This window comes from Coturnix japonica, chromosome 11, assembly GCF_001577835.2.
Source record: "Coturnix japonica isolate 7356 chromosome 11, Coturnix japonica 2.1, whole genome shotgun sequence".
NCBI lineage: Eukaryota > Metazoa > Chordata > Aves > Galliformes > Phasianidae > Coturnix > Coturnix japonica.
The window spans coordinates 15,619,293-15,633,332 of record NC_029526.1 but is presented as its reverse complement, the minus strand read 5'-3'; the positions used below and the strand labels follow the sequence as shown (position 1 = coordinate 15,633,332).

Genomic DNA, 14,040 nt, shown 5'->3' with positions numbered 1-14,040 from the left:
TCCTTCCCACCACACATCCTAGGGCTGCTTTCCTTCCCACTTCTCCTGTGCTAACGGGATCAGCTACCAGCCAGGGCTTTCACTTCAAAGCCTGCTTGTCCAACCCCCCCCCCACCCTACCTCCCCCCTTAGCCCTTGTTTTGCTTTGCTCTCCTGCTGAATTTCCTCCCTCCTTGAAGATATGTATCTCTCCCTGCCCTTATACAGCACCTATTACCCCGCTACCTACGTGTCACACTCCTGTGACCCCCCACTAAATCTTCCAGGGATGGAGAAGTCTGCAGGGCCGATAGTGACAGTCCCACAGGTGCCATATAACAGCAAGGGGGCTGTTTCCACCAAAGGGTCCCTGACACACAGCAGAGCCCATACATCAGCTGGGGGCTTTGATTCAGATAGCGATCTGTGGGGGGGGGATCAGCTTGATTAACAGCCAAGGCTGGAGTTTATGGCTCTGGTTTCCCCCTAAGATTGCACATTGGCATCTGAGGGAACAGCAGCAGCAGCACAGGGTGAGGGTGTGCTGCAGGAGAGGGTCTCCTGCAGAGGGGAGGGAGGGAATGAGGGGTGCAGAGGGTTTTTTCCATCTTCTTCCCACCAGAAAAATAGCAATAACTTTATGCAAAATTGTCAGGGAGACCCACTTGATCTAAAATTAAAGAGGGGAAATAGAAGAAAATAGTGTATAAAAGCTGCTTGGGTATGCAGTATTCCTGATTTTCTCCCTCCCACACGCACTCCTGCATCTGTTCCTGCACTTACGTCCGTGGTATAGGGGATAAGGGAGAAGAATTTGGATGTTTTATGGGGAAATGCAGCACAAAGTCTCAAGCGTCTGCTGTGTTATGCTGTATGAAGGTGTGATGTGGGTATAACTACATCTACTGAAGGATTCGTTGGAAGGAGCATCCCTTTGCAGTGCTTTCCAGTGCAGCAAAAGGGGCTGTTCTGCATTTAACCCAGACTCCTCTGCATGCATTTAATGCTTGGTTGTGTTTTGGCTTACTTGCTTTCTTCCCATTGAGAACCTCTGAGCACCCCTGCAGGCTTCACCCAACCTTCAGGGCTTAGAGCTGCACCTGTATTGCTCAGGGAGCACCTCTGGGTATGGGAATGAGCATCTGCAGATCCCATTGCAGAGCTGCTTTGCTCATCCCAGCGAGCATCACCAAGCCCTCCTCCTCCTCTGAGTGGTAGCTAACTGTGTTCCCAAACACTATCTGCTGTTATTGCATTAATTACAGTAATCTAATGGGAAACATAAACAGGAAGACTTAAGGGGGAGATAAGGGGCGCGGTGCTGTGGGGCGCGAGGCAGGGTGAGAAGCTCCCTCTGGTGCAAGGAATGGGGTTCAGAGGAAAGTTCACTTCCCAGCTCGCGGCTGGCGGCTGCTCAAACACATTAATGAGGGCGGGCCGATAGCCATCGGGACAGCGTCCCCGTTCCCTTCCCTTCTTGATGATGGTCACATTCCTCAGCCTGAAGTTCAGCTGTGGAAGGATAATGCTTTCAGTACATGAAGGAGCTGCTGTGCTGCCCAAGAGCTGTATTATTATCTTTACTGTTATTTACCCGCGTTGAAATCCTATCCAAGCTGAGCTGCTTTGCTTTGAAACCCTCCTTTGGCATCAAAGCAGCAAGTGGGAAACGTTCAAGTTGCCAAAGCCATTTATTTTCATTCAGTTCAGTCTCCACAACACTCAACACCCTCCATCATACTCTACACCATCCTGATCCTGGATGGTCATTGATTATAGTATTCAATATCTGGCTCATCTACTCTACTCAGTCTAGTCTACTTTACTCTCTTCTACTCTACTCTAGTCTTCTACTCTACTCTAGTCTCCTACTCTAGTCTTCCACTCCACTCTCCTTATGATTCTACTCTACCCCTCTCTTCCACCCTACTTTATTTCTGCTTCTGTTATTCTATTACTTTACTCTACAGATGCCACAAACCCAAGACAAAATACCACCACCCTGCCTCCTCACTGGGTGAAAATCACCTTTCCCTGCAAATCTTGCCTTGTTTTTAGCCACACTGCATGTGCAGGAGCTGGATGCGTAGGTAGTGTTGGATGGAAGCTTTCTGTGCATGGACCAGCCCCACCTGCTTGGGTGCCTTCAGCTAGGGGTCATTTTTGCAGTAGTGGTTGGAAATTGTTGGAAAGGGGTTAAGTGTGTTCTGTGGGCAGTGAGCCCTGCTAGGAGGGGAAAGCCCCTTCCTTGGAGACCTGCAATGCCCCTGCATCCCTCGGAGGCTGGGAGCTGTGCCTGGAGCTGTGTCCTCTATTGGTTTCTGAGTGCTCTGATGTGAGTGGATGACAGTTCGGTGACTTTCAGGGGGGGGGGGGAAATTGTTTTGCTCCAAGGTAAATTATGATTTTTTATTTCCAGCCTGCTCTGCAAGCAGGTTTTGTTTCTCTTTCACAGTGAGCCTTTGTGTTTCCATTTGGAAAGGGAGGAAAAAGTCACTCTGATGCTCTTGGCAAACAATTTCCCTCTTCCTGCCTTGCCTCGAGCCTGACTGCATTGCAGAAATTCTGCTCATCTCTTGTCAAAGTCTAAATCAAATGGATTTTAGGGATTTTAAAGCTGTTGGAAGTGAGAGTGCAGCCCTCTCCCCTCCTTTTGTGCAAGCCCACAGTGTCTCTCCATCTAAGCCTGTTGCTTTGACTTCATCAGCTTTTATATCGGTGCAATTGAGAGCATAGCGTGGGCTCTGAGCCCCTTTGAACTCCCTTGTCGAGAGCACAAGGGAAGCATGTAAAGCCAGCTATTAAAAGGCCTCTCTCCTAATGCTGCTCCATTTAAAAATACATCTGGAACAATAAAAGCATCTCTGGTGCCAGCGCTGGGGCTGAGGTCCGGCCGGCGCTCAGCTCACAGCTGCCCCCGTTTGCTTTGCTTTCAAGTCCCCTTCTTTATAACGAGAGAAAAGCGACGCGTCTGCCGGTCTGCTCTGAAATGCGCCCTGCCCAGAAGGTGGATTTGTGAATGGTTGGTTGGTCATTATGTGCCTCGGGGCCCTCATCTTTTATTATTTTCCACGTTGGTTCAGGGAGGAAGTTTGCAGGATGTTATCAGCATCCTGTTTCTGTGACCTGCTGAGCAATAGCATGTAAATATGTCTCCCCTCCGCCACACCCCACTGTCAACCTTTTGGCTCCTGTCTGCTGGCCGTGTTCTGCAAGATTAATGTGTTTTTTCAACCACGGAGGTAGGAGGGATGGATTTGGGTCCTGTGTTTTGCATGTGCAGAAGAACCGTGCCGCGTTTTCACCAGTTTTTGTGCTGTTGGCCATTATCCACCCAATTCTATTGCTGGAGTGAGCCCGGCAACACAACCTTCCATTGGAAATGGCCTTGCTGCAATTGAATCCTTTGCAGGAAATGCCTTCATTTCATTGAAAAATGTCGAGAGAAGAATATGAAAGAGACCCGCTCCAGCCTTCTCATTGCATGCTGGTGCTCATGTAATTCTATAATCACATGGTACCTCTAATATTAGCATGATATTTCAGTCGCCCTGGAACAAAACATTCCGATGGTTCAGAATATATATATATTTAGGCATTCTTGTTCCAGGGGGAAAAAGAGATGAAAGAGAAATGCCAACAGCTCAAACTGCCTCAGGGTGGAAACCAAACTCAGGAATGTTTCTTGGAAGATGATTTTTGCTCTTTCCCCATCCCAAGCCCCAACCCATTCCTCTTATTGCTGGGCTGGGAGCAGAGTTGGCCTTATAGGGCTGGTTTTCCTCCAGGTGCACCCTGAGGATGTGAAGCACCTGGGTAAATGTCTACATGACTGTGAACAACCTGGAAAGGGTGGGCGTGATGCACTCCATCTCTTCCAATACAAGAGCAACCAGGAGGAAATGGCTGATCCCACATGTGACAGGTCAGCTGGGATGCCCTTGGTTCACCTTTGGGAATGTGTGTCCAGGGATACTGCTGTAATTACAATATTGGACATTGGTGCATGGAAACCTTGTTTGCCCCAGCAATCTGCTGGGCTTAGTGCACTAAAGGCTGAGGTTATATTACGTATATGATTGTCCTGATGATAGCTTTGTAGAAGACCATGTTGGTCTGTATGTCCTCATCCTGATCTAATGGGCGGCAATCCCAACTAGGGTTGGAATTAGGTGAATCTATAAGGTCCCTTCCAACCCATGTGAGTCTATGAATCTGTGATCCAGTCCAGCTTCTGACTTGATTCTGGGCTTCTATGTGCTGGACACTCTGACCTCATGTTTCCAGATAGCAGAATTTCAAGCAACTGGATGGTTGTAATCACTGGAACGTTGGCTGCTTGGTAGTGTCTCATCTTATTGTGCTCCTGGGGCTGTGTCCGTGTGTTCTGCTGCTGCTCTGCCTGGACTTCCCAGTGAGATCCCCATATCCTCGGCCCGCTCCCAGCCTCCCAGCTCAGCTTCTCTCCCCCAGCAGCTGTCTGTTCATTGAGAAATTACTCCCCAAGGCTGCTTGGGAATACAAACGAGCATGCAACAGAAACAATAAATTACACCGACTGTCATGGGTTCTGCCAGGAGATGCAATAGCTGAGCCTGTTTCAAATGGTATTAATTCAGCACGCTGACAGAGAAGCTGCTGGAGTTATTGTTATCACGGTGGCTTGATGGGGCTGTCACCTCCGTGCCAGCTGTCAGAGTAACACAGTGCATTTAAGGATACTTCCTGGGGAGGGATTTGTTCGTCCCTCCTTTCCCAGAGATTTGTAATCCCGTGGATATAAAACTGGTGGTGATGGGAGGGAATCACGTGGAGCAGCCCTGAAGATCCAGCTCATGACATCCTCATGGGACCAAACACAACCTGCAAGGAGTGATGGCCTTTGGCATGGCACTGCAGCTCCTTGCTGCTTTGACACTGGGGCTTCTTATCCTTCTCCATGCTCATTGTGAGCTGATGGAGGTCATCAGGTGCTGCAGGCATCTACAAGAGCTGAAGGCTTAAGGATGAGGTGAAGGACTGCAGTCACTCTTAGACCTTGGAGAAGCCAACATTGATGTTTCTCACCTTGAATCTTCATGTGCCAGCTGGATGCCCCAAGGATATGGCAATGTTTTTACAGGGCCCTACAGAGCACGATAATGTTCACCATAGGGAAAGAAAAGGAATGGCTGCTGGTTCAAGGTCCTGTGTGAGCTGGCCCCCTGTTAAGGCACTACAAGGAAAGGATACTTCCAGACCTGCTGTGTGGCCTCGTTATCATCAACTGGATGACTAAGCATCCGTGTTGTCCCCATCCTTATCCCCAGGGCTCTGTCTGAACCCAGTGCCACCTCCTCACAGGGTCACGACTGCATTGCCAGTAACGTCAGCTGTCCTTTGCACCCCTCGCCTGGGGGCCGGTAAATCTGTAGGCAAACATTATTTCTTCCTGAAAAGTTTGTCTTTGTGGGGAGAATATAAAAGCTGCAGGGTTTTATTATCTTTCTCTTCATTGTCTTCTTTATTGCCTTCTGGAGTCACCCAGGAGAGCAATCTCCATCCCACACCATGGCCCTGCCAGACTTCCTCTGCTGTCGCTGTGACCTAAGAAATGCAAGTCAGTGCCTTCCTCTGCTTGGAGCGTTGATGAGAAGGGCCCTCCTTATAGCCCTGAACTGCAGAAATGTTTCTTGGTGTTGTCCCAGGCTTTTTGTGGGCACTTTGCTCTTTTGTTAGCACCGATCTCCTGCTCCTTAATGGCTCTGGTTCTTACGGAAGTCAGAGCTGGAGCAGAAGAGTCAGGGGCAGAGCAGATGGTTAGTTGCAACATGCTCATATCCTTTAAGGAGAAGGTGACAGCAAGACACTGATGCTGAAGTCAGCATTAGGTTCCAAGGACTCCTCTCTGCCCTTATCTTGCTGAAGTATGCAGTGCTTTCCTGGGAAGTCAGGAGGGGAACAAAGAATATACATGGACACACATGCACGGGAAGAAGCAGGGGAAATGCCTTGCTTTGGTCTCCTGGTGGCAAATCCTGCTCCAGATTGCACCGTGAAGGTGAGCCTGGGTGCTATTGCATTGTCTGTGGTGTGGCATATCCCTTCTCTGCCTTTGCCAACATCTTCATAGTCAGTGAGGTCTGAATAGAGTGGGAGAAGGGTCGTGGTCTTGCATTAGAGAACTTGTGACATGGGAGTGAATATCCTCAGTGTGATTTCTTTGTGACAACCCAGGCTCAGCTTGGATTTATTTTGGGGGGTTTTCTGCTTGGAAAGTGAAGAAATGCTCGTGAGTCTTGTAATGGAAAAAGCACAGCAATTTCCTCCTTACATTCATATGTTCCCAGCTCCCCATTTTTGCTCCCCTTTCCAAGAAAGCGGGTGATTTTTCAGTCTGAAAAACAAGAAGGGCAGCTTGTAAGCAAGGATAAGCCACCAGATCCACTGACTTCTCAGCAGACTCCAGACCAACCAGCCTTTAATTCCATTCCTGCGCTCTGCGTGCCTGGCAAATTGAGGAATTACGTTTGCAATGCCCGACCTTCCTCTCCCAACCATGACCTTTCACTGCTATGCATTTCCATGACATGATATAAAATCACTAATAGCACACTCACACATCTGTTTCTGTGGGTGGAGTTTGTCCAAAAACGAGCACTGTTTCATTTTACCGCAGCACTCTATGGCCAAGAAGTTATCAACAGGCTGTTGTTCCTCAGCTTCAAAGCATGGGGACACTGGGGTAACCCCTTCGAAATCTTGCAAAACCCTGCTAAAACCAAAAGCCACCCTCGCGGAGCACCCACTCAAAGCTGCTTCCCAGCACTGAAGCCCTTTGCAGCCATTTGGCTGTTGGGTTGGAGGCTCGTGTTGCAGTCACGTTTCGTGCTGTTGCGGTGCAGCCTTCCCTCCTTTGACGTCCGACAACATTCCCATCGTACTTCCAAGGTCACCATTTAGGCTGACTCACTGAGGACCAAGTGGGGGATTTCCAGAAGGAAAAGCTGCTGTGTGAATATTTCGATGTTTTTCTTTGCTTTTCCCTCCCCCTCCTATCCATGCAGGCATGTGTGAATACTGAAAACTGATGCTGCACATCCTGGCTGAGACATTCCAGGTTCCATTGCCTGGAAAGGGTGAGAGGAGGTCCAGCTTCATCTTGGAGCTGTGTGGTGCCTCCTTGTATTTGGGCAAAGGACAAGAGGAGCCTCAATTACTGTGCAGTTTAATGGAGTTTCAAAAGACCGACACCATAATTTTATCCCACCATATGAATGCTGAAGCTGAGGTTTGGGGAAAGCAGTGGGTGAAATATCTACTCCAGGCTCTGGGTAGGGATGTTGGTGTTTTCTCCATGAAACCTGATTTATTTGGTTGTGCTTGTCTCCAGAACCACCTGAGGTGGGGTCCCATGGCTGGTTATAACCATATCCCAACTTAGAATCACAGAAACATTCAGGTTGGAAAAGACCATTTAAATCCCCAAGCCCATCCCATCCCACCATGCCCATCCCATCCCACCATGCCCACTAACCATGTCCTTCGATACCACACCTCCACGGTTCTTAAACACCTCTATGGAGGCCTTGAACACCTCTCCCAAAACATGAACAGGTTATTTGACTTCAGAACAAAATACCAATTGCAAATCCAATTGTTTGGTTTTTTTTCCACCCCCAAACCTGAACATTGCCATTTCCCAAAGCACAAACATTATGCTGATGGTACAAGGGACCTTCTCTATCATCTCAATGCTCGCCAAAGCTGAGATGCCATTTGGAGAACAGCCAAGGCTATGCAGCCTGGCCAATGCCCCTTCATTACTGGAGGGAGCTGACGGAGCATTAACAGGGGACAGGAAAACAACATTCAAGCTGTGGCATTTGTTGGTTGCGTGCAGCCGCAGGCAGGAACTGCTTCCTCTGTTTGCAGGCTTGGAGGGAAAGGAGAGCTCAACGGAGTTGCTAAATTAGAATGAACTGAAAAATATTGCTGTGAACAACAGAATGTTGCAAAAACACAAAACCTTGGAGTGATTTACATGGGAAAGGGGAGCCGGAAACAATTTTAGAAGGCTGTTTTCCAAAATTGATGAATAACAGAAGATACAATGGTTAAAGCAAATGGCCCAAGTTTCCTGCTCTTTTAAGCAGCTGAATGGATACTAAAAACAAGGGTGCCCTGTTTTTCTCCTTATAGAGCTGGCAGAGGTTTCCCCTGGGTTATTTTGGGTTCCCAAAGGCCGAGCTGGTGGCCCAGCAGAGCGGGGTGCTGCTCTGCATCGCGGCGGCTGCTGGGGCAGACAGGATGAGTGGGACTTCCAGAGGTGGAGAATAGCAGCGTCATATTGAATCATTGCTGGTGAATAATGCTGACGGTATGAGTCACGAGGAGGGATCCTAAACTTCCTTTTGGATCTTTTTTTAACGTTTCTTTGGGTAGTGATCTGATTTCTCCTATGGCTGAACCTTGCTTTCTTGCAGACCAGGTTACATTTCCCTTCTAAATCTCACCCCACTGGATAAAGATGCAAGGTTTTCTCCAACCAGACACAACTTGGAAGTGTTTTATTTTTCTCCTTGCAAAGATTTCTGTTGTTCCTGGAATACATTCTTGTGCCTCGTGCAAAAAACAATAAACCTTGGATGTCAACCCTGCAAAGTTGTCTTCATTGCCTTTAGCCAAGGCCCAGCAGTTGCAGCACTTGTCTAAGACACCCCTAAGGACAGCCATGTGGGTAATCTCTTCTCAAGGCCAGAGCCGCCTATGCAACCTCCAAACAGGTTCTTTGCTATGCCCTCTTGCAGCCTGCCTGCTCCTCGTGCACTGAAGAATGAAGGACAGAAAAGATTTTAGATGATTAAATAGACAGAAGTACAGCTTAGCAAGCAAGGGAAGCAGTTGTGCTGGCTCAGGTCAGAAATATATCTTGGGTATAAAGAGAATCATAGAATCATTGAGGTTGGAAAAGATCACATAGTTCAGCCTTCAACCTATCACCAGCATGCGGAAAAGAAAGCAAAGGGATGGAAACTTCATTTCCATGCTAGCTCACTGCAAAGTTCACTGTATAGATATAGGACCTTGTGTTTGGAGTTTTAAGCTGGGGCATAAAGGCCTGAGTTTTGAGGGCATGTATAGTGAAAATACTGTCACAGCTTGAAGCAGTGATGGAGCACCTAGTACGAAGGCAGGGCCAGCCCAGGGGAGCTTAGGTGCATGCAGTGTACATGAGTGAGCAGAAGGACTGGAGCCAGCATCCACCCCTTCCCAGCCCTTATTTAAGGGTTGGCAGTGGCAGTGAGGGCGTTTTGGTGGTGGTTCCTGTGTACTTGAGGCCTTTTGAAGGTAGGAAGCTTCTTTCCTTTATTTCTATGCCCCTGATTATTGTGCCTGAGTGAATCCTTGGCTGTTGCAGCTTGAGATCTTGCTGCTCTGCTGTCGTTGTTGCTTTTTCTATTGAATGTTGTATGTACTATGTGGCCAGCAAATGCTCTTCTTGGCTGGAGAATGTCCTATCTACTTTATGGACATCACTGGGAAATATTCTGATGTCTAACCTAGCCCTATGGGTACCCCAACTCTGGCTGATGTCAGATGTGGGAGAATAGGATAGTGCACTTAAGAGAGAACCTCCAGGGTCCTTTGGTCCAGCTGCCAAAATCCAACAGGTACATCAATGCTGAATGTAGCAGGAAGACAGAGGAGCAATCTGCTCTGCTCTCAAGGTTTCTTATCATGGATTATTTCCTCTCAATGGGTGTTTTCTGCTTCTAAATCCATCCATGAAGGGGAATTTGAGGAGCCCCTCATGGCTTGCTGAGCTACTGTCCTATTGGGTGTATACGCTCATATCTGTAGGCTCCTGTGCCATACTGACTTCTCCATATTGCTTCAGGCTTTGAACACACTGGAGACAATCAAACAGGCTTTCCCTGCTTGCTTCTTCCATCCCTTCAACATCTCTTCCTCCCAGAATTCTGGGAACTCCACCAGGCAGTTGCATGCACTTAATCAAATGAAAGTAACCACAGATGGCAGGTTGAGTTGCTAATTGCTCTCGGTTATCTTATGTTTCACTGCTGGGCCATATGCTCATTCCTCCCCAAACACCTCCTCTTCCTCAAGCTTGTGAATTGGACAGACCATATATTAAATGCATCGTTGCAAAGCCACAATTACAAAATCCCTCTCTTGGGTTGTTTCCCATGTTAACCAAAGCCTGATAAATCACGTCGTGTATTTATGGACTCCGCAAGCAAATTGTCATTCAAAATGCCACTTCTGGCTTTCAAGCCCAAATGAATTACTGCGCTTGTGATACACACCTCTTCCTTAACAACACATTCAGATGTCAGGACGCTGAGAAGCACTTTCCTCTCAAAGGCTCATTCAGGCCTCAGAGGAAAAAGATTTCAAACCCCTTTAGTGTTTTTAACCAATTCTTTCCCAGTGGTTGAGACATTCTCCAGGGCCATCACGTCAGTGGGTCTGTAGCTCAGTGTGAGAAGAAGGAGGATCTCCAGGCTATAGGTTGCATGTAGATGTTAAGCTTGTGTAAAGACCAATGGAAGTCACCTGAATTATAAAGTTGGATGAGTATTGAGGAAGCGTTATCTCATCCTTATGTTCCCCACTCCAAACTCTCATCTCAGGGGGTGCCTAAAGGGCATTCATGTCGCCATCACCATCAGTGATGATGCTGAGGTGAAAGGAGAAGCCCAGGTTGTATAATAGGATAAATTTATATGGTCGGACATGGGCTCAGGCTATCCAGGGGAGATAGTTGTGTCACCATCCCTGGAGGTGTTCAAAAGAACATGGAGTTGTGGCACTGAGCAATATGGTTATAGGGGATGAGTTGGGGGTGGACTCGATGCTCTTGGATCTTTTTTCCAGTCTTAATAATTCTGTGGTTCTATGATTTTTGCACCATGGCTGCATATTTCTGATTTATCATAAGCTGTTTTAGGATATGGACTCAAGCCTGAGATGTGAAAATCTGTGTCAGAACTGGGCTTGTGATCAACAGTGATGTCTGGGAGTGAGTGAGAACCTTAAGTTATACATGTCCTCAGGGAGGATGTCTGTGACATGGGGCTGATGCTGCCCTTAGCAGCAGAATGCACTGTTCTGAAACACCCGGTACTAACAATTATATACATCCACTTAATGTCATTTGCAGAGCCCAGCATAGGCGTGAGGTTGCACAGACAGAGCCCTTTGTTCTGAAGGCTGACAAGCAGATGGAGACCAGCTCTGACCTCAAGCTCAGGATGCTCAGGAGTTTCACGAGCACCCAAGGACAAAGGCTGGCAAGTGATGAAAGGGCTCCTGCTCTCATTTACTGCACTGGTGTCTGCAGAATTACGTCTGTGAGGATGGAGGCTGCTGTCATCAATAAGGTGGGCATGGCGGTCTTGGTATGATGGGGTTTTCATTCAGCATTGGATGGAATGCAGAGTTGCTGATGGGGATGGAGCTCTGCAATGTTGAGTATTTGTGGGTTCTTACATGGAGCTGTGCATGGCGTACAGTATTTCAGTCATGGAAATTGAGTCTGTACCAAGAGAGAATGGTAATCTGATAAACAGGGTTGGTGTGAGAGCCTGCTGGGAAGGGGAAGGCAGTGTGCTGAGGAAGCCCCATCGTAAGCATTTTTCCTGCCCTGGGATGACCAACGTACATCCTGAGAAAAGGGTGCTTGCATTGTATGGCCGGCCGCTCTGCCCATCCTGCCAGGAACAATGGGGAGGCTCTTAAAAAAAGTAAAGGCATTTGCAGGGTTGTGGGAGAGAAGAGCAGGGGGCATTGGGGAGGATGGGTGGGCAAAGAGGAGAGATGACGCAGGAGAAGCAGTGATGTGCCTCAGTGTAGCCCACGTTCTGAATATCCCAGCTTGGTCATGGGATCAAGGTGATGAGTTGAATCCAGCCTTCTGGGGTCATTTGAAGCTTTTCCACTAGTTCTTGGGGCTCTCTGTAGGGTGTCAGATGGTGACAACCAAGATACTGAAGGCAGAGGTAGTATCTCAGTCAAGCATCTCTTCCTAGCTCAGTTCTCATTCTTGCCTGTCTCCTCTGCTCCAAAAAGTGCCTCTTCCCATTTCTGAAGCTGAATTGATGTTTTGGGGCCATTCCTTTGGGAACAGCCAAATGTTCCATCACTGGATGCTTTTTGGAAAGCATCTTTTTCTACTTTTGGGAGCCCAAGAGGGTCTGGATTGGGAAACTAAAGGCAGAAAAAGCAGCATTTTGAGTTTTAGATTTTCAAATAGACTCAATTAGGTACAAATTGATGTCATGACCCCTTTGTGTTGCCCCAGCTCAACCTGGCTGGGTAAATGTTCTCCATGTACTTATGGGGTCAGGGATACTGGAGGGGGGGGAGCCCCATGGAGCCTTTTGCCCAGGGCCTCAGTTATTTGGGATTCCCTAAATCCCACCAGGGCTGACAGAGGAGAGTTTGAAAGGATGTTGCCAAATTTTGCTGTCGTCATCAATTAGTCTTTATAGCTGGGGCTGCCATTCCTGACTTCCAGCGGTTCCCAGAAGCCTGAGGACTTAAGGTCTCCCTTGGCCGCTATGGTGGGGCTCATTAGCCCCTGGTTGGGGATGAGTACCTGGCTCTCCCTCATTGGGCTTCAGAGTGCAGGAAGTAGCCCCAAAACTGCTGCCTGTAGATGCTCCATGGTCCTCTAAGCATTCCAGGAAGGGTTCATAGGGAAAAATGAAGCTATAAGCATGGGACAAGGAAAGTAACCTGTTTGGTAACATCCACCAGCCCTAACGCTCCATTACTGAATTTACTTTATAACCCTGTATTCAGCTCCTAATACCATGCCATATCTCTGAGACAAACAGGTTGATCATAGGATTGTATTGTAATGCTTCTGCCTTGCAGCACTGTTGGTTTTCAGTGCATAGTTTCCTGTGTTTGAAGGGCTGGGTTTTTAAGGAGAAAAAAAATCCCAGTTACATTGAAGATAATGGCAAAACTCCCACAAACTTCCAGCAGCCAAAGCTGCCTCCCCAGGGTGTTGTTGCTCTCCAAAGTGATGAGCAGCCACAACTCAGCTTGACACTAATGGGAACTGGGAGTCTCTGGCAGCTTCATAAACCCAATAAACCAGCACCTAAAGCTGAGTTGCTTCATCCTTCCAATATTTTATATAATCATGGTTCCAGCCTGATGGACGCAAGCCTGGGAAATGATGGGATCTGGATTCTGCCTGGCTAGAAGGGAATTTGTATTTGGTGCAGGTTAATGAATCAGAGAGATGCTGTCTGTTCGATTAAGTTCATCTTCAGCATTTCAGAGGCTGTTAATTTCATGCTGATAAATCAGATGGTTGTTTTGCTTTGCAAAGCTGATATCTTGCCTCTCACCCCCCTCCCTCAGCAGTACAAATTGCTGCAGACTCAGCATGTTCCCATAGACCTCAGCTTGGAGAGCAGGTGATGCTGCAGAGTCAAGCTGAGAGTAGGTGTGAGTTACAACCTGACACAGCAGCTCCGCTCCCAACCTGCACCAGCAAAAAGTGAAGAGCGTCTGCGTGAGTTTTGTCTCTGCTGGGAGACAGGTTGTGGTTTGAAAGAGATTTTCCAGACTCTGTTAAACTGCTTTCTGAGCTCGCAGCGTGTTTCCTCAAGGCAACTGTAATGGGCTGCGCCGAATAGCTGATGGTTTGAGATCAGTTCAGTAGGGATGGTTTTAAGGCTGGTTCACTTCCAGGCAGCTGCACATTGTTGCAGTTTGCTAACGGTGTCACAAGAGCTACTTTTTCCTCTTCTGGATCACAATAACCTCTTTAATTCCTGAGCAAGTCCTCCCTCTTGCAGCATCCTAAAGAGCACTCTGTGCACCGCCCCTCTGCAATTTCCCTTTCCCTCTTAACCTTGACCTATAATATGCTGAAAGTTGTTACCGAGAACTACCTTGATCAGAAGTGACATAACTAAAATGTGCTTAGCCAGATCCCACAAGAGCCCAGCCATGATAAAGATTCCCAGAGCCAACAGTTTAGAGTTATGGACCAACCCTGTCCTGGAACAGAGCACTCGGAGCCAACTGCTATGA

The 14,040-nt window shown here is 47.8% G+C and overlaps 1 long non-coding RNA gene across 2 annotated transcripts in view; it reads left to right on the top strand.

Moving 5' to 3' along the window:
• The window catches only part of LOC107319435, a 55,900-nt gene that overhangs the window by 6,929 nt on the left and 34,931 nt on the right, over positions 1-14,040 (top strand). For both annotated transcript variants that reach the window (XR_001557809.2, XR_004308678.1), the window contains exon 2: positions 11,147-11,366. This is a non-coding gene — a long non-coding RNA (uncharacterized LOC107319435). The remainder of the gene's footprint in view (positions 1-11,146; positions 11,367-14,040) is intronic.